This window comes from Bombus affinis, chromosome 18, assembly GCF_024516045.1.
Source record: "Bombus affinis isolate iyBomAffi1 chromosome 18, iyBomAffi1.2, whole genome shotgun sequence".
Classification (NCBI taxonomy): domain Eukaryota; kingdom Metazoa; phylum Arthropoda; class Insecta; order Hymenoptera; family Apidae; genus Bombus; species Bombus affinis.
The window spans coordinates 3588418-3612974 of record NC_066361.1 but is presented as its reverse complement, the minus strand read 5'-3'; the positions used below and the strand labels follow the sequence as shown (position 1 = coordinate 3612974).

Below are 24557 nucleotides of genomic sequence, written 5' to 3'. Positions count from 1 at the left end.
TGGAGGTAAATTAAACGATCGCAAAATTCCCGTGCCGTTAACACTATGAGAATCGCGGAGTGGGAAGGGTAGGTTGCTTGTAAATGCGTCGATCCGTCATGTTATCGTTACTTCCGTTTACGCTTCATTAATTTTAATTAATTTCTATAGCCGTTCGTTCGGCGACCGTCGATGATTCATTTCGACCGGGCTATTATCCCGTGTTTTTAACGGATCTGTCGTAAATGAACTTTCGCGAATTTGCGCGGCGAATTAAAGCGGGGGGATGCGTGCCCTGCGTGTCGAAAAACCCCATTTACATTTGGTGGACCGCGTAATTTATCGACGAGAGTAAAGATTACATAAACCGGTTGAAAAATAATATTTAGTCGAGCTGCATGAATTTTTGGTAATTTTACCAGAGAAAAATAAATGATTACTTATGCATAACTATAGAATATCTATCTAAAGATAAGAAGTACAAATGAAAATTTCCCTAATTTCTACGATGGCTGTATATTCCAAGATCAAATACTCGGCGTCACAGAAAACAACCATAATAAATCAAAAAATCATAAATCTATATTTATATATATTTTAATAATACGATCTTTAAAAGGCCACGAAAATTTTTTCTTCTAAAATATTCCACGCACGACTTCCTTCTTTCAAATAAACAACAAAGAAGACAAAGCCAATGAATTATTAAATCGCAAATCTCCATCGATTACCTGTTCCCGATGCGTCCCATTGCGTGAATTATCGCAGCAATCGTGTTCTATGCAGCATCACCACATAGAAGATGATTTCACGGATATGTCGGTCACTCGCCACACGCGGTAAAAAATAAACTATCGCATATTCTACGACCGAACGAACTGTGCGCGCGTTTCGGTAATAGATAACACTGCGACCGTTACCCTTTCTCTCTCTCTTTTTCTCTCTGTGGTGCACGGCAGTATTTCTCAAGGGCGCGTGCCACCGGGCTAAGTTACGAGGCGTTTATGAGCCATAAGCGATTCCACGGGGTAGATAGAGTTACTTAGACGAGTTATTTCACTACTTTCGTGTGGATGGCGCGAGTAGGACGGGCTAAGTTGACGCGTCTTACGGCAGCCTGGTTCGGCCGGATCAGAAGGACCGCCTGCGACTGCCTGATTTACTATGGTGGACCCAACGTGCCATGGACCAGCTCTACCCCGACTGCTATGATGGGATTTTCTGACGGGGGTAAAAGGGGGACTGGTTAGAATAGAAGGGTAGGGGTTATCGGGGTGGGGCTTACGAAATTGTCCCGGAACCGAGATCGAAGCTTGTGTATTTTACGTGTCACCACGAGCCAACTCTTCCACCAGATATCTACGTAACTTTTATATTCTTCTATTTTCGTTTATGTTTATTTTTATCCGTACACGACTTTTCCGTGGCCCTAAAGGTACTCGGGTATATTTTACTGTATAGAGTACGTAAACTTCAGCTACGAAAGTTTAGATTTAAGACAAGAACACTGTGAGCGACATTTATTTTAAATAGATGTACGTTTCTAGTTACTATTTTCAAAATTCTTCCCGAGAGATTATTTCAGATCGAAAGAATTATTTTGACAGACGAACGTGTAAAACGTTCATCGTGTAGTAGGTTCGTAATGACGGGAACGCGAATCCTTCTCCCATATTTCCCTCGCATAGTTACACGTTGGCTGTGCGCTTTCATTCTTACTTAGCGGCGACGAAAAAAAAACCAGAAGCGCGACATTCCTGCATTACGTTATCCGACGCATCGGGTTGCCTTTTTTTTCCCTCGCTCGCCGCTTACCTAGAACCGTTTGCCCTCGTCTAGAACGCCGGATTCGGGCCCCACGATCGGCTCATTAAAACTGTTCCTTTTCCAAGAAAACATTTTTTTTCATTTTTATCAGATGTTCAAATAGGACGATCGCTAGATGGAAGAGTTCTGTTAAGCATCTGATAATTAAGTATCTAAGAAAAAATCAATTTTATTTTTAATCCTCACCACACACTTTTTCTTTATTGAGATATGTATAATTTTTTGTGCTCGACTAGGTTAGCTGCGTGGTAGCGATACTCGTATGTATTGAATATCAGTGTGCGGAAGTATGTGTGTGCTCGGCGTCTCGAAAACAAACGAACGTAAACTGTTCAGTTAACAGTGCGTTATGAAAGAAGGTGAGAAGCGTGCAAGTTTGTACCGATGAATATCTTTGAGATCGTTTATCAAATAAATATAGAACTATCGTAATATAAATTCTAAATGTAATTTAACGTTCCTATACCATTATTTCGGCAATTAGGAAGCAAAATTCTCAACATTCTTCTAAATTTCATTCTAAATATAATATTAAACGAGAGGTAGATTCGTAACGTAGAGAAGGCGAATCTTTATCATTTATATTATCATATAAAAAAGATTCAACAGAAATTTAATCACGAAGCTCGCGCCATTTCGTAATACCAGCTCCGGCAAAAATTTCAATAACTTTCGCACGCGGAAGCAATTGACGCGGAAGCACCCCTCCGCTGTCTTTAATTTCAATTTGTAATTCCATCGTTGGCTACCGAATTACGTGAATTCTTCGAGTCAATATCGTGACCATGGCCGCCAGGGGTGAGCGCATATTAGAATATTTAATGAGCCGAAATTTATCGTCTTGCCGGAGCACCTAGTACTTTTCACTATTTCCCAAAGTATTAGGGCGGAGTTTGGGCCTAGAACGGTACGCCTCGCAACCCTCCTCTAAATAGATTATGGTTGCACGCTCGCTGCCTGCCACTATGGAATCCGACGACAATAGCCCCCAGGGTGCAACCCTACGAAACTCGTAAGCATGCGAGCACAACGAAATTTTCTTTTTTTTCCTATTCGTCCGCACGTACAGTCTTTTCACGGGCCGATGGATTCCTTTGCTTAAATTAATAGCATTTATATGCCAACGGTGCGTCTTCCAACGTCCCGACGCCTCTATTCCGACGCTGGCATATGCGCCAGCACGATATTCACAAAGGGTTAACTTTTAATTGTTCGGAAGGTCGAATTTCTCGCAATAATTTAAACATATTTATTATATGTGTATAATGGAAATTCAATGGATGGAAAATTTCAAATGGCAAACAGAGAACAAGCCACTCGACGATCTCTTCTTTCGAACGAATTTCAGTTTAGTCGAACGATGATTTATTTTCCAAACGAAATGTACGTTGGACGATGTTCAGCGATGTTCGCGTTTTGTCGATAGTACTCGAGCGACGCTTGATTTTCAACACGGATACGCTTATCGTGGACAAAGCGCACTCGACGTCGAGACAGTTGGAACGATAAGAAGGAAACTCGGAGCCGACGAGGTTAATTATTATTCAAGTAAGTAAGATCGCGATAAGAACGAACTGACTAGCCCTAGCCGGTTTCGAGCATCGGCATGCGAATTAAGCAATCATAGACAGCGCGGTGAACGCGCCATTCGTCACTCACTGTCAACCGAAGTTTCGTCGTGAGCAGCATCGTTTCCCAGTTCTGTTAGAATTTTATGTAAAACGTTGTAGCCACGTAGCGGTTGCATAATTGCGATTTAGCACGCGCTGACTCGAAACGGAATTGCGATTTTTTTATTCTCATCGTCATAGGTCGATTAAGCTGGAAAAAAAGATTTAATTAACTCGTCAATATCAAAGGCAGCCGAATTAAACTTTGGACCGGTTATCTTTTAACGGTCGCGGCGGCTCCTCTTTTCGTGTCCGGCCTAAGATGGAGGACGAATCTCTTTTCGATTGCTCGCGTGTCGAGAGATGCAAAATCCACGATGCTGAATATGCTTCCCACAGTTAAATCGCTCCCTAAATCCCGTAATTTTCGAATTGGTATTATCGGATCGATAGAAGCCCGTTACGAGCAACCGGTCATCAACTGCGATAGAGACGAAACGGGATGAAGATGTTGAGTCCGGTTCTCTTCACGCTTCTCACGACCGTTTCGCTTTCTTAAAAAAGACAGCTGCGGGCATCGGGTTCGAGATTACTCCGCTAGGTGATTTTATTGCGACTAATTTTTTCGTCCTTCCTTCGGATATCTCGCGTCGTTAATTGCAACGATGTGCTTTGATTTCGTTCGCGCACCATTAGAACGGAATAAAATCTAAAACGAGGAATATTTAGTGTCACCTGCAACAGGAATTCCAGAAAACGAGAACGAGGAAGAAATAGATGTACGTTGAAACACGTTCGAAAAATCCCAAGTACGCGCTCTTGGAGAATGTCAATTATCGTTTCCGACAACAATCCAAGATAATCGGTATAAAGTAGAAAAACAGCGATGCTGCAAATTATTCAGAAAATACCAACTATTGCATTTGCCAATAGTTCCATTATTTCTCCCTCTTTATCTGTCTCGTTACAATTTGTAGAGAATCGTGGATCTTGATGGCCGAAATATTGTTATGGAAACATTAAGTTTACACTTTGCGTTAATATTAACGTAGACACATATTTATTTTATAAACGATTTTTAGAATATTCGTCGATACACACTTGCACGCGTCTCAGCACTTTCTTCCATACTCGACCTTTCATCGACTGTTGACCGACTGAACTGTTTACATTCGTCTGTTTTTTAGTCGCCGCGCACACACATATCTCCACACACTGATATCCACATACAAATATCTCTACTACGCATTTAACCTAGTCCAGCACAAAAGTTCTACGTATCTCAATACAGTTATCCATTTTTAGAACGAAGAAACAATTATGAAAACGAGTTAGAAGAACAAATGGAAGAGGCGATTTCTCGTGCGAAAGTGGAAAATGTATCGTATTAGGTTGGCAACTAAGTGACTGCAGCTTCTGTCATTACCACCTAACGATAAAATCCGCAGTCACATAGTTGCCAGCCCGATGCAACAGTCTGCAAAGAGAATTTTTCTTTCGAGTAGCAAGATCAGATCTTGCAGCGAAGGAACAAGTTCGATTACACGGTGGCAGCGCGAGCCACAGCCTCGCTGTCGAAGTAACTGGCCGGCGCAATTAGTCGGATGCATCAATCTGAATTCGCGGCGAGCTTTGCCTCGATGGTTGATTGGCCCAGCTAGAATTACACCGCGACGACCACGCTCTCGGTTGCCGAGATGTAATGTTGTCTCGACTAACGACGAGAAACCAGTATATTAACTACTCCGTATTGCCAGTTCTGTCAGACTAGGTCCACTCTGTGTACACATGGCATCGTGTAGAGAAGAGAAGCTGCAGGACGATTGTAGACAGGTGGCGAGGGATGAAGATGGCCCAAACAGAAGGGGGTTGATATCGTACCTGGTGCGCGGTAACACGGCGACGGTGCATTACGTAACAGTAAACTCCGTACTCAGGATTAGGCGAGCACGTGTAGAACGTTAACGCGCGTTCTGGGGCTGCTCGGTTGTATCCTGGCGCGCTGTTACGACCGACACCCCTCTATCGCTTGACAGGCTGAGAGAAGGGCGGGGGGGGGGGAGGGATGGATACGGTGGCAGAGGGATGACAAACGACATCACCGGTTGGCACGGCGTTACGATACCGAGATCCATAACTGTCATCGCTTCTAAACTGGATCTCTGCGAGAATTCAGATTGCCCGAACGTACCTCGCCGACAGGTTGCGAAAATCGCGAAACGTGTTGAGTGATTGAAACGTACGCGTCGCGATACAACCGGTGATCTATTGACCGGTGATAACGAGATGGACGCGGTGGAAAGACTTGCAGCTACGAAATGACGGATCCCCTGGCCACTGCAACAGTGAGCCCCGCGTCTTCCACAGCGGTCCGTTTAAAATATGACGGCTGTTAACGAACGCGCGATAGACCGGCCTTGTTAATTCTCCTATCGAGATATAGTCGTGACCTTGGAAAGCAGATAATTCTGATCCCTTAATAACTTCAACATGACACGAATATCGTAGCATCGTGGACAGATGGCCTAGGAAATACCTGAACCGTAAACAATGTTGCGAGGAAGCCTAAGTGCTGACAGGCCATCGACGTGTCGTCGCTCCTTCGGTCGAATTGTTACGCGGAAAAAAGACCTATGTGACCCTGACCGTTTGACGGTTGCGGAACACGTAGGTGGTGGGGCTGTGGGAAAGGACAAAGGGATGCTTAAGGGAGGAAGGCGAATTAACAGGGAGTCGTGAGTTGAGAAGTCAGAGAGTGTCATCAGCGTTGTGGAGAGGGATGGCCCGCGTGAAAGAGTGTTGTAAACCATTTACCTGTCTTAGTTTCCTGTTTAATATGATCCAAATAAATACAAAAATCCTACAATATTTATGGAACATCGACACGACGGGAAGGACAATTCTCATACAATATACATGTTCCTGAAGAATACTGTGTTGCGCAAACTCGTATGGAGACTCAGGATTGCCAAGAACGGTAAAGAAAACTAGATCCAAAAATGAATAACGTCAGAGCAATGAATAAATCTGTTAGAACTGTTGAGAATTGTGGACCTTGATGGCCGAAATATTGTTATGGAAACGTTAAATTTACACTGGGTATTATTATTAACGTAGACACATATTTATTTTATAAAAGATTTCTAGAATATTCATCGATACACACTTGCACGCGTCTCAGCATACGCGAGCTTTCTTCCATACGCGACCTTTTGTAGACTATTAACCGACTGAACTGTTTACATTCGTCTGTTTACATTCGTTAGTTTTTTAGTATATCTGCACACACTGATATCCACATACAAACATCTCCACTACGCATTCGACCTAGTCCAGCACAAAAATTATACATATCTCAATAAGAACGATTATACGTAACAATGTTAGGCGAAAGGAATCAACGATGAGATACTGTTCGGGTGACGAATCGTTTTTTCAATTACACCGTGTTAATTAAATTTGAGCGCCGCGACCAGCAAGCTCCGCCGTGATACGACACTATTATTCTCGGTAAGTTGGTGGTAAGAAGCGGTGGCGCGCGCCGGGGCAAAAAGTTCAGCACACTTTCGTTGGTATCGCAAGAAGGGGAAACAGGTAAGAAGAACAGGTTGGCATAGAGGGTAATGGAACACGACTTCTCGTGCGCTCTCGCGAAAGAGGGAGAAGGCAGGCGAAGCAAGCGCGACCACAAGGCCGCAACCGCAATGTGGGAAGTGAAACGAGCCGAGTGGCGTAGCTTTTAATGGACTGAGGGAAACAACATTAAGTTAAGAGCAAAGCAGGGTGTGAGAATCACGCGGAAATAGTCGTGGCCCGCGCTGGACCCGGCCAAAACGCAGCTGAGCAAGTCACACGAGGTGCACTACGATTCATAAACCACCAATTGCCCCGTGCACTACGTCTCTAGCTGCAGAAACTATTACCACCTAAATATCGCTTCTTTCACCGTGTATTTCTTGACTGTCTACCGAGAACTCTTCGGTGGTTTTTCAGTCAGAATCGTAATATCATAGGAACAGTGTATCACGCAGACGTCCTCGAGGTATCGGCGGAACAAGATCTTGCGAGCAGTTCGACGTAGCAGGGGACACGCAGGCAATTTATCGAATGATAAATTCCAGCAAGATAGGATCACGGTTAGATTAAACGACGATTCTTACTCGCCCTACCGTTTCTAACCACCTACGCCATCCACAATCCCCGAAGCAGCGAAATTAAATATAGGGGCCGAATTGCAGTCGCGGCTGCGGTGATATAAGCTCCGGTTCTCCTCCCTCTGTCGGTTCTCCAGCGACGAAAAAGTGGTTCCAGCATTTCCACTCCCACAACTGTTCGCTACTTCTTTCGCCCTTATCTGCCACCGCAGACTTTCCCCTCTACTATCGTCTTGACAAACACCTCCCCCTTGTATCTGAAAGCCACTCGTCCCGGCAACCCTCCGATTTAGATGCTGGCCCTATGGCGGGGCAACCGCTATCGCGCAGAAAAGGCCGCTCCTCAGATAAGCAATAACACCGGGCCTGCAGTATCAACATCCGCTATCCAACCAATCCCAATGATTTAGCTATTTTCCATTGGGAGAACTGGAACGTATCAGCGTAAAACACGAAAATACAATGCTCGCTCGATGGAAATAGTCGCGGGCTAATGATAAGACTGAGGTGGTATGTGTTGTCCGTGATAGTTGTAGTTGCCGGCTGTAGATGTCGCTGCTGAGCTACCGCTAATTATTCTTTTATTTTGACGCGTGGAAGAAAAATCGGACTCACGGGCGCCGGGAATCGAACCCGCGTCCCGAACGTTCGAAACCTAAGACGCTAACAACTGCGCTACCGTGTTCGTTAATAGTTAGTTATAGTCGAGTGGCGGTATTTGTTGTCGAGTGCCGCCACGAAACTAAAAACGATGGATCGACGTCTGGATTCCTATGACCTAAATCATTCTACGAAGAGGAGTAACTATTCGAAGGTATTCTGGCACTCGTGAATGCTGACTGCGAAATGTGCGACGACCGTTTTTCTCGGTGGGATAGGTAGCGCGATGGCGGCCGATAAACGTGGCCGGTTGAAAATCCAGGATTCACCAAGGCGATCCGCAAGATAACGCTAATTCCGGATATTTCGCACCCCGGACGGTGATACGTCGAGGCCGAGGACTATGCCCCGCTAGACATACCCCTTGCAACCCCTATCATGGGAGTAAAGGGCGGCAGCGTGAGGAGGGTGGACGAATGTGCGGGTGAGTGGAGAGCGAAAAAGGGAGAGAGGAAGAGAGATAGAGGAGAACGGAGCGGAGCAGAGCAGAGCAGCAGCGTGCTGCCCGCACCAGGCGCCCCTTCGCATATTTCACCGGGAATTTACGAGCCTCGATACGACAGGGAAATTGCAAGAATGGCGGAGTAATCTATCTCTCCTTGCCTCCGTCGGCTCTCTCTTCTTTTCCCAGGTTCCCTCCTCTCTCGAACACCCTCCTCTTCTCGGACGTGCGCGCGCGCGCGCGCGCAAGCTAGCGCGCCCACGTAAATGTTCCCTTCCTTACTACGCGCAGCGTGTACCGTGCAGAAGCAAGAAAATTCCGCTATCTTCCCCTCTCCCCGTGCAGATAAAAGAGATTTGTCCAACCGGTCCGAGTTACCGCGACCACCTAATTGTGTTATCGAGATAACCAGTCGATCCGTTATTCGCTGCCAAAGGATTCCGGCATCGAAGTCACGGAGCCAACGGCTTCCTCTACATCCCCCGGAGACTCGTAAATGTTCATACTTGTCGCGTACTATGGCGCTTTGGAATAATCAATGCGCTCGCGACCTTTGAAATAACGTCGAATGGAAAGAACAGAGTAAACTGAACGTAATCCACGAAAGGATTGGAGTTGCGAGCATTCAACAGCTGGTGAACCTAATGGGGTAGAAACCATCGAAATGCACGGTTTCGGTTCTCCGTTTAAACTCTTCCGTGCAACAGGGGTCGCAAGCCATTGATAAGTTAATTAATTGCCGGGATATATCTGGGTAAGCGACGTGTAAATCACCAACCGGTCAAAACAGTAGGGACCGGCAACACGTGCTTCACCCTCTTATTGCGTAATAATTGCGCGGAAGAGTGCCATGCCAACTCTCGCCGTTCTGCTTTATCGCCATTTTCCATCCTTCAACCCGCGAGCTGACTAACGACTGATACGTCGCTGCACGCAATTGCACCAGATAGACCGGGTTCCTGCAGCCTCCTGGAGGCAACAAAAACAACCGGAGTTAGTATTGCATAGCGTGGCGACTGAATTCTCGTTACGTACACTGAATATTTTTCAACCGTACCCTTTTCCACTGTACAATTTACCCGTTTTCGTCGCATCATAATGGTTACGCCACGAGGTTTAGTATAGGTCGTATTTCTAACCGTCGCTCGCGATCCTACAGTGTCGCAGACGGATCGCCTTATCTGCCCGACGGGGAAATATAAGCTCGAAATATACAATATATCGACGAGCGCATAGTTGTCGCTAAGCAGCGAGTTCCAGAAACGTCGATTTCGGTCCGTTATTTCGTCCACACAAAGAAGGTGGCACACGTGATCATAGGCGCGAACGGTGGCGTGACTCGAGCGTAGTGGGGGTCGTCTCCCCAAGAACACAAAGAAATGATCGAAGGGCAGTCAGTCTCGTTCGAAGATTCTAACAGCATACGTCGAAAGGTCTGATGAATAAAGTCGCTAAGTCTAACGAATATATCGAGAGATGTCAGAAAGTCGAGTCGAACTTCTGTAACGCATTAACTGTATTTATCACTAAACAATTTGTAACGCTTTTATTATTATATTCATTGGTGTTAAATGTACAAGCTATATTAACAGGTTAATGCCTGTTAATACAGTGTTAAATTCATTGAGCTAGCTTTGTTATCTTAACCGAAACAGGGGAACTATCGGTCGATTATACGAATCACGGCGAGAATTTACGCCTGTCGCTCACGCGTTTTCCTCGCGACCGCGTCCCCTCGCGAATGGTCGTAACAATCATGGTCGGGGAAAAGCAGTGGACACGATTCGTTCCGCCAGCAACCGGTCAGAAACAGGCTGCATTCGTTTCGCAAAGAAGGTTCGTAACACTAAAATCACGAAACTCGAACATATCTAGGTACACGGCTCGTGCATTAATTCACGTCGAACCGCGTTAACAGATATTAGCTAAACACGGTTCGTCGTGCTCGCACAATTCCATGGAAATCCTTAAAGCAAGTCGGATGTGTATACGTGTGCTAAAGTTACTTGCAAGTGGAACTAGCGAGGCAAGGACCGCGAATATGTCGGCGGAAATAATTACGCGTAACGTAGCCGGGTTTCCTCGAATTCTACATGTCGAGTGAAGAACACCTCTGTGTCGGACGCGAACCTTTGGATAAGGGGGTGGGCGAAAGGGATGGTTCGGGGCAGAGACGGGCTAGTCGAGGGAAAATACTATAGGTAACGGTACTTGCTGTACATGGATAATACATAGACAGAGGAAGGGAAACCCCCTGCGCTACGGGTTAGCGTGTAGCTATATCTACATAACGTAGTGTAGCGTAGCCGCGGCCGCCGGTCGGTTTAATTTAACACAGCAGCTGTAATCCCATCCATTACGGCCGCGGTAATATACGATCGCTCGAGATTCATACTCCGTTTTTTCACTAATTAACAGACGGGACAAATCGCTCCGCCGATTCACCTCTCTCCGCTCGCTAGCGGCCCAAGCCACCCCCTCCCTGCGGAAAATGGCGCGCGCGCTCTTCATTCTCTTCTCGTCCAACAGCAACAAACGCTTTGTTTCTTCAGGCTAAAATTTACCCGCTGTTTTACACCAGTTTCATTCGGCCCATCATTTTCACCCGTCCGTTCGTTCATTCGCTCGCTACGGTATATACGTACACGGTACACGCTATCTATAGATATAGATACGCTCGTTCTCCGACTCTCTCGTCGCTCGTTAAATCTCCTCTAGCAATATTCGCACGTTCAGGCAGCCGCCGAAGCTTCAGGGACACACTCGATACATTCAGCACCGGAGATCTTGCGATGTTTATAGACTGACCGTTTGGATAATTCGGGGAAGGTCTCGTTGAGTTTCCGTACGGCAAGATTTGACGAGATATGCTGGTTCAAGAGATGGATAAAGTGTGAATGTGTTAGATTGTTGGAAAAGTCTCTTTCGTTTCGTAAGGCGATAATAGATGAGCAATTTTCTTTTATGTCTCTTTATCGGATTAGGTGTGACCCTATTCTATTTCTGATACAAACTGATATAAAAGAAAAAAACATTGTGTGTCTATTATTTCCTTCTAAAACGAAAGAAACATTTTGGACAACCTAACATATTAAGTTACAGCATGTTCGTCAAATTAAACACTTTGAATTCTTATTGCTTCGAGCCTCGTGCAGATTAGCCAAGACAATTAAATTCAAGCGACTTGATTAGCGAACAGAAGGGTAGAAACTTGATATTGTAGCAAAGTAAACAGACGGGGTAGTTTCAAGTTGTTTGAATGCAGATAACATGATTAATTTGAAGGTTTCACTGTTACTCTTAGCTTGTAACTAGTGTGCGAAGTTCGCTATACCGTGCAATTGTATAGATGTGCACCGTGAACGAGTGTTTTCCCAGAACACTAAACCTCTTGAAAGCCTCAGAATGAAACCGGAACACTTCACACTAGATACCATATCGACACGTTTTTCTTTCTACGTTTTCTAATGAAGTTGAATCACCAACGAGGCTTCTTCCTACACAATACTAGAGTATAGTATTTAAAGTGAAGTGAAACAACGGGGTTCCTTATCGTTGCGGTGGCGGTCGTTTTTCTCACCCGTCGAGAAGAATAATTAAGGATCATCGATCGATCATTCCGCGCAAGCATCGCGATCCCGTGGCGTTCGAGCAGCCGGGAATGCTATGAAGTAATAACTCTTGCGTCAATACAGGAGGCGTGACGAACGCGGCAGGCCACCGATCGTCTCGTAAAAACCGATCCGAAAGAAATAATTAACGCACGTTAATCAACCACTTGGTCGGTGAAATTGGAACGTTTCTGTGGCGGGGCTCGAAGAAGCACTCCATTAAGAGGACTCGAAAGGGGAAGGAAGAATTTGCGAGTGTGATTTGTGGTACGCCCTACAGTAACCAGTAACACGATAGAGTGATAATAAATACCTTTAAAACCGATAAGCTTTCATCCTGACTTTAATCGATCTTTAATCGACGAAATTTAATTTACAGACGAGTTCGTATTAACACACTGAATGCGGTATCGATACTGTTGAGAATTTTGCATCTTAATAGCCGAAATAATGGTATAGGAATACTAAATTTACAATTAGAATTCATATTAGAATAGTTATATATTTATTTGATAAGCGATTGCAAAGATATTCATCGATACACACTTGCTTCTATATCCGACTTAACCGATCAGTTTACATTCATTTGTTTTTCAAACGCCGCGCACACATACTTCCACACACTGATATTCACATACGAGTATTACTACTACGCATGTAATCTAGTGTAGCACATAAAATGACACAAATATGGCGGCACTCGACCACGGAACTTTGCAACGGCTTCGCGATACAAAGCGCTATACCTTCAAAGCGTAAGGTCGACATGCCTAATGTTCCATCGATATCCCTACGGTTCTTTCGCCGAACATTCGGAAGATTGCGTACGTGGTAACCGTCGCGGGCATCTAATAAACGCGTGTGTAGTGGGGATATGGGGGGAAACAAAGAAAAGAACCGTTTGCTTTTGAAGCAAAGACTCATTCTGCCCCGAGCTGCGAAGTGCGAAAGGTTAGCGTCACAGCGAAGCAAACACTATTACAGATACGTGATTATAACTCTTGATAGTAAATCGTTAATTGTCGACCGTAAATTGTTAATAGTTTAATAAACTTTTGTTGAACATCAAGAGTCTTCTTGTGGGCCCCTTCACCAACAACCACCTCGCATATCTCAATAGATACATATACGTTTATTTTCAATATTTTCCAACAATCTAACGTGTAGACGTTTTAGAACAAACAACAAATGAAATTTTTTTTAATAATCGTAGGAACTCTCCCGTATTGAACATGTTAATTTATAAACGACCCACAATTCCCGGTCTTTGTAGACCAAATTTAAACGACTTTCCTCAACGCGATAAATATTTCTAATTACAGGATTTCGACCAGCGTTATTTGTACGTATCTGCAAGACGAATACTTTCACGTAACGCGCAGAGGAACAGCGTGACGAGGAAAATCGAGGAAGTTTCATGGCCTGCGCATCGGTGTCGAGGGTTGGAAGCAGACGCAGAGGTATGGCAAGCACGTGGCACACGTGACTACACGGCGCATAAGGCACTCGAACGTGGATATGGAGTGCGAAGATGAAAGCGGAAGACAGCGCGCGAGAGAGGCTCTCTGTACGGCAAAGGGGAATCCAGGGTGGCCGGAAAGTTGTCGGTATAACGCGAGCCGCTTCTGCCTGTTGTCGAGTTTGCGCATTCACCCGGCCGGATTTAATTGGATGGACACCATCGCTCGGTGCTTAATTAACTAATTAATTTCGCGCGGGATACGAACGCGCGGAAAGATACCGCCGGCTGGTCTCTTTGCTTTTAATGACTTTGGTAGCGCGCGTTTTCAAACTTGAAAATTCCATCCGTTCATCAACCGAATGAAAAATATGATATCTAAAGCGAATACGAACGAATTGCAAGTTCATTGGAGAAAGACACACCGAGGGAAGATTATTCGCGTGGCGTGACGGCGGTCGTTTACGGAGGAAAACATAAATAACCATGGCGAAGACAGACCACCGTGCGAATTTAAAAGCGTCCCGCTCAGCGGCGCGACCGCGTAAATTCGTTCCGGTTTAATTAAATTTAAATGATTGTTTCGGCTTTCGATTCAAGTGGCCGAGCTCGTTCGTCACCAGGGGACAAGCGAACGCCAGAGTCCAGTAGAAGCCGCCATTTATCAACGGGTTCGCATAAATCGCCGATATGAACATCCGCGCTGCTCTCTAAGCTCGCACGCGCGTATACTTTTCGTCGGGACGCTTCCTGCAATTATAACGAGGCCCATCTCGCGGCACAGCGCCACCTTTGTGTCGTCTGTAAAGAGAGAACGACGGAGGTAACAAGCGCTGTCCCCTTGTCCTTAGCACCGTAGTGTCGTTCATCGTGTTAAAGCGGCCGGGCAAAATTTTCGTTTCATAAAACACATGTCACCGTCGCCGCCATGGCGCAAGAAAGTCGCTTGCTCAGAGGGGACGCCAGAGAATAGGCCACGGCTTTTAAGGGTGGTAAAAAAAGAAAACCTCTATTGCCAGCCTAAGTGGTGAAGCGAGGGTGCGAGTAACCGAGAACGCCGAGGGAAAGAGTTGGTTCGTTACGGGTAAAGGATAGGCTTTAAATGAACCTTTAAAAGCGAAGCAGGACGAAGAAGAAAGCGGCACGCAGTGTATGGAGCACGGGAAATTAACTTTCGTCCAAGTTTTCCACAATTTGACACGAAAGCAGAATTCATAGTAGCTTGCACGATACGGCGAGGTGTTGAATTGACTTCCAATTTGTGGTGGTTTAGGAGAAGCGAAATCGGCCTTCCATACGTTTTCTTTGCTATGTTCAACAGGCTTACATTCGCGAGCTGTTTCATTAGTACAACAGTACATTAGTACAACAGGGCCCCATTACAGTGCTTTATACAATTTTTTCCTACGATCTTTTAATTCGCGAATTTTCCAAACATACTGTTGAATAATCATTGGGTTTATTTTATTAAATATTTTACTAAATATTTTGCAAATATTTTCGCGCTTCTTGACGATATTTATTATGCTTTGCCCATAGCAATTAATAAGCGTAGCGCACTTATGTTCTTTGTCCGCTGGTAAATGTTTACACACTTTGGACAACACGTCCAAAAATTCACGATTTGCGCAAAGCGCATTCTGTTACAGAAGCTTCGATTTCCTCTGTGTACGATGAACAACATCCAAACATAGTGCAAACTTACTTTGACATCTTTTGCGACGACATCGATTACACCCAAATGATGCACATACAAGTGCTATCTGTAGTCAATCCTTTTCGTTATCGATAGAACATTTTCTCTTGATTTTATTGGCATATTGGATTAAGCACTTCTTAAAGTTGCTGATTGTTGAGACATCAAAACGTGTCACGCAATATATTTCAAACATCCAAACGATCGTATACCGTTTCATGCGAAAAAATCTACTAAATGCATTGACAGTGAAACGGTATTTAATGTACGGTTTTTGCAAGAATTATTGTTATGTAAGACTCGGGAAAACCACGCACGGGTTTCCCTTCGGTGACAGTACTTCGGCGGACTGGACTGCCGAAGCGAAAGGTTGAAGCACTGAATAGCCTTGTAACACGACGTTCTTCTTTTTCTGATAGAAATCTGGAGAAGATTACAGTGCACTTGACACGAGTCTAGTTGTTTCAGATTTCTGTCGATTCTATTTCCATTGATACATTATTAATACGATTACTTAATTAATTCTCTGGTCGATATTATGGAGATGAGATGATAAAGTATGCGCAATAATTAATACACATTACACGTGCAGAAAATCCATAAAGATTTTATTTATGTAGCTTATTAAAGAATAATCGACGCGAATATGAAGAATGCGTCGATGTTATCAGAATGATAAGTAATTACGCTTTTCTACCGATAAATTCCAATTAATTTCTACACTCATCAACTTACAGTTGGCCGGTCTGAACTCGATATATCGGAAGCGAAACACGCGAAACGGTACGCGAGGATACGGTCGACGATCGATGGTAGTAGTAGAATAGGAAGTTTCTCGCGAGGCAAAAAAAGTTGGCCGATAAACAGAGCGGCCGAGTCGAGTCCGGACACGTTTGCCTTTAACTTGACTTATCGAAGTCATTTTCGGATGGATGCTCGAAGGTTCTCGAGTTTCGTAGGCATCGCGTGGACGCTCGAGTTGAAGAATGGTGGAAGAGGAAGGCCTATGTCTGCGACAGGAGACGGTAGACGGTAGAAAAGGAAAAAAAATAGCGAAGAAAGCGGCGTCGTAGGGAAACAAATCAACTCGTCTGTTGGCTGGTCTCGAGTTTTTAGTGGCGTGACTCCAAATATTTGCTTTGCTCGTCGGAGGCCGCGGTGTCTGGTTCCGGCGCGCTACGGAATATACACCGGCCAGAGGCGGCAGAAAAATCTCTAGAAACGCGGAGAACTGTTCGCGAAACTTCCTACTGGCTGTACGAATCCGCGCCACTCGTTTCAGCCAACAACCCACTCCCCATCTTTAGTATCGCCGCGTTCGTTCGAGTGTCACCCCTTGTTCGTACTCGCGCCCCAGCCACGCTCTCCAGACCTAACCCAAACCACCCCCTCCGTTGCGTTCGATAGCCGCCGAAGTTGCTGCCAAGAATACGCTGGCAACTCGTCCATCATGAACATTATTACGCGAATACCGTGATACTGCCGTCTCGTCCAATACCCCAACCCCTTTTAGGCGGCCACTTTTTCAAGCGGCGTCGTTGCCGCGGGGGCGGGAGCTTTACGCGCGACAGTTACGATCGGCCTCGTAGCTCTTTAAGATTTGGCACAGATACGCTGTGTGCGCGCTTAAGTCGATCAATTTGCTTCGCGTGTGTCACCGAGACGCATTCGCTGACGAATGCTCGATGGATAGTTGAAAACATCGGAGAAACGACATTGGCGTGTACGAGCCAACGTGTATCCGAGCTTAATCGTTTGTCCTGATTCATATTTGAACGATCGTCTCGAGAGAGGCATCGAAAGCGTGTCATTAGAACGACATAATGGATGGCGTACGACGTTATTGCAATGGACAGCGATAAAAATTTAATGTTCCATCAAAGACTCTATTCTTCTTCGCTTAAGACCGCCAGCTTGATAGCTGGATCGACTCGCACTATAATTCGACGTTGGTAATTCAGATGCAACTTTTATCTACGCTGTTCTTTCCGCTTTTGAATTGCCTTGTACTCGATGCTTATCTACCACGGCTTATTAGAAATCACACCCTTCGCATTAGAGTCCGAGAATTATTAAGACGCGTACACAAAGTTATGGGAATGCACGCGGCGCGGCGGACGCACACGTCATCTCGCCGTGTTAAACTACTACGAGAATTTGCAGCGGAAGTGGTCGGAACTACCGAAACCTGAGAGTCTTCTAGGAAACCAGGAAAGAGCTGAAACGCTCTGGACTTGATCGAAGAACAGTATCGAAAGACAAAGAATCCGAAGACCTTGAGCGAAGTAAAGGAACTTCGTAGTGGCGACCTCGACGAAATGCCGCGCATCTTGCAACGAACTCTAAAACGGTAGGCCACAAATCGCGATCTAAAAGCGAGCTGGATTTTTTATCGTTCCGATGGAAAGTGGTCGGAAGGAATTTTTGTCCAAAAATAAAGCACAGTTTGATGGCGGTTGTACGCGAATCTATTTCTAATCTTCGTTACGGGGGAATACGTTTTACCAAAGAGGGGATTGCTCGACACGTCTAATTTGCGTTTATTCCTCGAAGAGGTAACCGCGGAGAAGAATGGCAGCCTCGGTGGAGGGAAACTTGGCATGGGACGGGTGCAAAGGAAGAAGTAAGAACGGCACGAGAAGCTTCGAGTCTGGAGACGACGAGCGACTACGCTGTATCGTACGTGCGGCTATAAAGCAACGCGATTTTGTCACGTTCGCACGCGTCATCTCCGCGCTGTTAAATTTGCCTTTCTGCTAAGACAGTTGTCGGTGAACAATATCTTGCGCGTTCCTTCTTCTTTTTATCTCGAAGCCGACAACGGATACAGTTTCGAACAGAGTGGAACAAGCGTACACATCGGAAGATTGCGAAGACTGAAAATCGGTAACTCGAGATTTTATAAGGACAATCGACATCGAAAAGAAGATAAGCAGGAATGCTGGCGTCTGATGGTCGCGTTATATATGGCGGATAACAACGTGTTCGGTGTCGGCCAAGACAGACTGCGATTTCGACTATCTGCTCTTACCAAGGGGTGGTAGTATATTTATTAACGCTTGGCACCTTGACAGCTACTTCAAGTACAGGCCGTCTGAATACCATGAGTTTGTCTTTAACAACTCGCCTGATGAATGGCCCATTGCTGACTACCATACAGAAATAGAGTCAGCTAACAAGCGCTTTTCTTTCCTCGGCAGTCTTCTCCTCGCAATCTTTTCTCTACTTCTTTCTCCGTTTAAACATCTAAATATTTAGAAAATTCTCGCCCTTCGTCCGTCGTATACCCAACCACGAAATTCGTCCAAACCATTAGGGTTTCCAAGGCAAACAAACCGATGCGCCCACATGTTCGAATCCAATTTCTCCATGAGAACACGCATCGATTTCTTCTACCCTCGGCAAAGTATTTATCATCCTGCGCAATGGTGTTGCCAATTGGTAGCAATGCTGCGAAAAGCCGGAGCAATTGGCTCGGCCGAGTCAGAAATCGGAACCGGCGCTTGTCCAGGTCGTAGCGCACGGATTGGCAAGAACTTAGGCGCTGTAGGTTGATCCTATGCGTCGCACCGCGGTCATCTCGTCGCGGATACGCCGCTACCGGCTGGGTGTGCGCGCTGGCACATGCAACCAGCCGCTGGTGAACACGCTGCGATCGGTGTGTTGGTCGGAGAGACGCAAAAAGGCCCAAAGGCAAGTATCTACACGACCACGGCAGCGATCAATCAATGTTGCCGTCGGATGGTAAAACAATACGATGTTGCCTCCATAATTGACGGGAATCCATCATCCTCGTTTCGCGACTTCTCCCGCTCCACCATCCTACGTCCGGAACCTGGGGCCCGTTTCAGCCTTAATTCCGCGCCGGAATTCCCTCCGCGATATGTAAATCTCATATGCCATCCCGGCTGATTGACGGCCATTTTTATCCCGTCAATCCTTTCGATTATGAGAACCTCGTGTTCAGGGAAAATGGACATTCTCAATCGTCGTCGCTGACAATTAAACGTGCAGAAAACCGATCGTTGATTTTCCTAGTGACAAGTTTTTCCTCTTTCAGCACGAGAGCTAAGCAATTATGGACGATCGTTTAAGATTGCAAGGGAAGAAGAGATTTGAAGAGCGTGGATGATGTTAGGTTGTTTCAAAGGCTTCTTTCGTTTCGTAAGGTGATAATAGACGAACAATTTTGTTTTGTATTATTTTCTCGAATTAGGTGTGGCCATTTCGTTCTGTTTCTCGTGTAAACCGATATAACAGAGAAAACATTGTGCGTCTATTATTTCCTCGTGAAACGAAAGAAGCATTTCGGACAACCTAATGTATCAAGTTACAGCATGTTCGTCGAGATAACGCTTTGAATTGGAACGTTGGTAGTGAAACTTTGTAATTCAAGTACTTTCTATCGAATTTTTAAATTTCAACGTATACAGAGAAACAGTGATCTCAAATCCCGTCATTTTGCCTAATATAACCCTTCAACCAGCAGAATATCTCCTTGCAACGAAACCCAAAGCTGTGGACTATACGTATTAGGTCGTCCGGAAAGTTTCTTTCGTTTCATAAGATGATAATAGATGAACAATTTCTGTTGAATTACGCGTGTATTTCTATTACTATATTCGCGCGTAATTCAATAAGCTAATATAAAAGAAAAAACATTGCGCGTCTATTGTTTCCCCATAAAACGGGAGAAACATTTCGGGCAAGCTATATATTTCGGAAGAGATGATTTAACGTTCCAGTTATCTAAGATTGTTTATTTAAAACGCAATTTCTCTTTAGCATCGTCTAGTGATAGAGCGGAGGGTTAAAAGGAGGTGAAAGGACGGGAGAAAGATGGCGCGATAACGTGCAGCCATAGCGAAGGTGAAGGCAATAGCGCGAAAGGCGGCAGAGATTGGTAAGCCCGAAATCCTTGAGCTTAACTAATTCCTGCATGAGTTACGAGCAAGCCACGGCTAATTCCAAATAAATATTCGGAATACAGATTATGTTAATCGCCATGGATGCAAATTAGACGGCCAGGGGAAGATGTACGTAACTCTGAACCTCGAGACATCTTCCTCCTTTCAACTTCCGCCATCGCCCTCATCATCGTCGCCTACCGTATCAACGTTCCCCTTTTTTCAAGGACGAACAACAGGAAAAGCCGTAACGCATTTCCAACACCTTTCTCGAGGTTAATTAACAATCGTTAGGGAAAAGAAGTCGGGCCAAAGAGATATCTCTGTCTCGATCCGGCGTTGTAAACGTGACAGTGAATTACTGGCAGAGTCTGGTACGTACTGGTCGAGGGGAGGAGGAGGTGGAGAAGGGGGAGGCGTCTAAGTGGCAAGTAGGTAAGTAACTTGGAAGTTAGAGGGTTGCAGTCGGCTCCGCAAACCTGATACACGCGCAAAATGCATACGTGTTGAGGGGGGAACTGGCGTTGTTTACTGTGTGAGCGCGCTTGTACGTACACGTAATGCGGCGTAGCCACCTTTAGCCGGAGTTTACCTTGCTGGTAAACTCCAGTAGGTAGCTACGCCGGAAACTCTACTCTAATGCAGAGTAATGTTGATTTATGCCCGTGTTGGTCTCATTCTAACTCCTACCCCGCCGGCCTCCGGTTACCTATTCCCGAGCCGCGCTATATTTCACCCGTGCTCATCAACCGAACAAATATTACGTTTTTCCATTATACACGGCCGGAGTTCCGATCAGATACGCCGGATACTTCAGACTTCGGACGCGCGATCGCGAAATTCCGCGCCAAGAGATTACGCTGCGCCGCGTCGCAAGTCGAGCGTTTCGCGATCCTTCCGATTAAGCGGCGCTTTTTTACACATAAGAGGGGAACGTGTGAACATTGTAGACTTTAGTTCTTTTAATGACGGTCACTCGTCTGAGAAACATCAAACTTGAATATTTGTCGATATTAATTACGCCACCGTAAAGAAAATATTAACGAACAAATTTGTTGAAGTAATTTGTTCAGGTCTTCGAGAAAAACTCTGCATCTTTTCTTTTGTATATCCGTGACCTGGAGGCTGTTGTTACGAAAAGAATAGAATTCTGTGGAGAGAAGTTCAAAATATGGAGAGGTGCATATTATTGTGGCCTTGAATGTTGTTTTGGATCGCATAGTCTAGAGACAAAAGAGCTATAAATAACGAGATTTCTATTGCTATTTCTTGTAGCCTTCAGCTATAGCTACAGCTACACACTAAGGTTCACTTTTTGGCAATGTCCTTTGCTGTAAACATATGAACGTGCCCCCTATCACATTCTTTTGTATTGTAACACTGAAAGAGCGAGGATCTGCGTCAGCATACACTATATCTACACTTATACAATATATTTTCCTATTACTAATTCATCCACTGGTTCCTCTATCAGTCAACCTCAACAATATCACACAATAAATTAATAAATGATGATAACAATTTATTTAATTTTGATCTCATACGCTATACCTGCGCTTGTACTTATTTCAATATATTTTTCTATTACAAATTCATCCACTCGTTGCTCTATCAGTTAACCTCAACAAAATTGAATATCAAATTACACAGAATACACCGAAAATTAACTGGAGACTAAGAGCAGGATATAAAAATCTGCCTAAAGACTATTACGATTGATTTCAGCGATGTTTTATCAACAAACGGATTAACGGATCAGCATCTATCAGTCGGAGGATCGTCGGTGAAATAATGAAAGGTGAAGAGCGGAAAACCGCAACGATTACCGAGTTGGGGTTTTCAAGCGAATATGAAGCGAACGGCGTCACGAGCGGCCGCTTTCTGAAGCACGAGGAACAGGCCAGTTTCATACATATTTGCAATGTGCGGCCAAGATGGACGATATGCAATTGTATGCACGAAGGCATACGCGAACGATATCGCGCAGAGGATGAGGATAGATGTGCATACACAACGCGTGGGTAAATGCTTTATTGCGACTCCGTGAATATCCTCCTTGCACGGCCGTAGAGCAGCGGTGTCTATTGGTCGTCGCGACTATCCACACACGCGACATGCCGCGCGTATAGTCGCGCCGAAACGCGCCACGGCCGTAAATAAATGTGTTCGCGAACACACCCGAGAGGTGTGCATTTCAACTTGTATTTCGGTTCCCTAATGGCCCTATAATCGCGAGTCTATCTTTCTAACAGAACCGCCGTGAATTTCGTCGTATCGATTCGAGTCGAACAAGGATGGAAATTCACGAAAAGAAACCACCTGTCTCGTGTATATTGTTTCCATAATGTTTAGCTGTTTCTATGATTGGCTAATGGCAACGTACGTTCGTTTCGTTCGACGAATAGAAATTCACGAACGCCGCTCGTTCGACACGAATAACCGTGTGGGGAACAGATACGCGAACGTAACGCACGCGTACCACAGCACAATACGCGAGAGAGGATCGAGAGAGGCTAGCGATACAAATGCATCAGTTTCACGGCTCGTCGGACAAGACAACGAGATTCATGCCCTCCTCATGCATGAATCAACAACCTTTTCCATATTTACATAACAACGCTTGATTCGCCATGTGTACCGTGTAGCCGGGTGGGAGGCGGTTGACAGATTGAGAGTATGGATAGGCTTTATTCTCTCGTGCGGTCGTCCTTCGAACCGACGAAAGAACGCGAGAGCCGGTCGAAGCTGGGGAAAGGCCGGTGACAGAGACAGAGGGGAAGCCGAGCCGCTGGTAGAAGAGAAATAGTCGACTGATGAAGAGATAGAAGGGAAAGAAGGATATTTCTGACACGAGATCTGAACATCGACGGTTCGGTGAATATGATGACCCGCGAGATATTTGGCGGGTTGAAAATCATAATGTAAGATTCAATGTAAGTGAGATTTTCAGATTTTTGCATTTTATCGTGTATTTCAAGTCCTACGGGTAAATTTAAATTAAATTATAACTTTATTCTTTTAAAGCCATATTAAAACCTGTTTGGACCTATGGTATCCAACTATGGGGAACAGCGCGAGTAATTCCAACGATTCCAATCAAAAATTCTGAGATCCTTAACAGATGTACCTTGGTATGTCACCAACGAAAGATACCCAAAGAAGAAATATACAAGTTGAGAAACAGATATAATATAAGAGTTAATAAGCACCGAAACCCATTAGTTAGCCAACTACTTGACACGACGGATCAGATGACTAAAAAGACAATACTCTTTAGATCGAAGCATTAGATTCAACTAGAATCAAACATACTATAAACTCTTGTAATCCAAGTTATATAGAAGAATGTGAAATAACGGGAGGACCAAAAGGCATAGGAAAAACACCAAATGAGACTGGAGTGGGTTTAACAGAACTAAAAGCAACGATAGAGAAGAGAAGGGCACAGCAAGGAGGCAAAAGCCCAGTTGTTAATTTTTAGCTGTTAGCTTTAGTTTCTAGAGATGGAATAATTGAGGGAGTGCAATATAATAGAGCGAATAAGAGGGGAGGTAGATATATAAGAAACGAAATAGATATAGGAGATGTAAAACCAAAGTGCAAAGTTCGACTAAGCAATAATAAAATAAATATAATCCAAATTACAGTACCACGTCAAAATAATTTGCTCATAATTCTCAATGAGAATTGATCGTAAATAGTCTACCAAATACAAAAGAAAATTCGATTCTTCGATCTATTATCATTAAATTACAACTATATTCCGTGATATGCTTTCACCATATCGTCCATAACGAGACCAATTATGATACACGAAAAGAAATCGCGAGGCAGGAAATTCAGAAAAGGCTGGTCGACTCGTTTGTTCGCCGTTCGGTCCGGTCACGGAAAGGGGAAACGTGGAGTAGTAGTGTGACGGAAGGGTGGTTCGTTATAGAAAGTTTCGCGTGGACACGCGAATAGCGAGGCTCAGCTGTCAGAGACCGAGCGAGCGTTACGTATGCACGTTGAGCGGAGGAAGCACTGTTTCATGCAACGTGCTACGTTGCAGAGGCGTGGCGATGAGTTACGTCCTCGCGGGCCGTCTCAGAACCTTTGGCTTCTGCGACCGTGCTAACCACGGTCCACTGGGAAGAATTCGGCAACCCAAGGGACCATTCGTCACCGCTATTGAACGTGTGTGCAAGATCTGGTAAACGTACTTCCGACGCG

The 24557-nt window shown here is 44.9% G+C and overlaps 1 protein-coding gene and 1 long non-coding RNA gene across 4 annotated transcripts in view; one reads left to right on the top strand and one right to left on the bottom strand.

The window, feature by feature from the left end:
- LOC126926627 (homeotic protein antennapedia-like) overlaps positions 1–24557 on the bottom strand; it is a 155317-nt gene that overhangs the window by 111103 nt on the left and 19657 nt on the right. The window contains exon 1 of one of the 3 annotated variants that reach the window (XM_050743035.1): positions 711–1195. The exons of the other annotated variants lie outside the window; for them this stretch is intronic. The gene's annotated coding sequence lies outside the window, so the exon portion shown is untranslated. Of the gene's footprint in view, positions 1–710; positions 1196–24557 lie in introns of those variants that run through there. 3 annotated transcript variants of the gene reach the window in all.
- LOC126926716 (uncharacterized) lies at positions 16205–24168 on the top strand. The gene is made up of 3 exons (XR_007714807.1): positions 16205–20341; positions 20429–23278; positions 23370–24168. It is a non-coding gene; the product is annotated as an uncharacterized LOC126926716 (long non-coding RNA).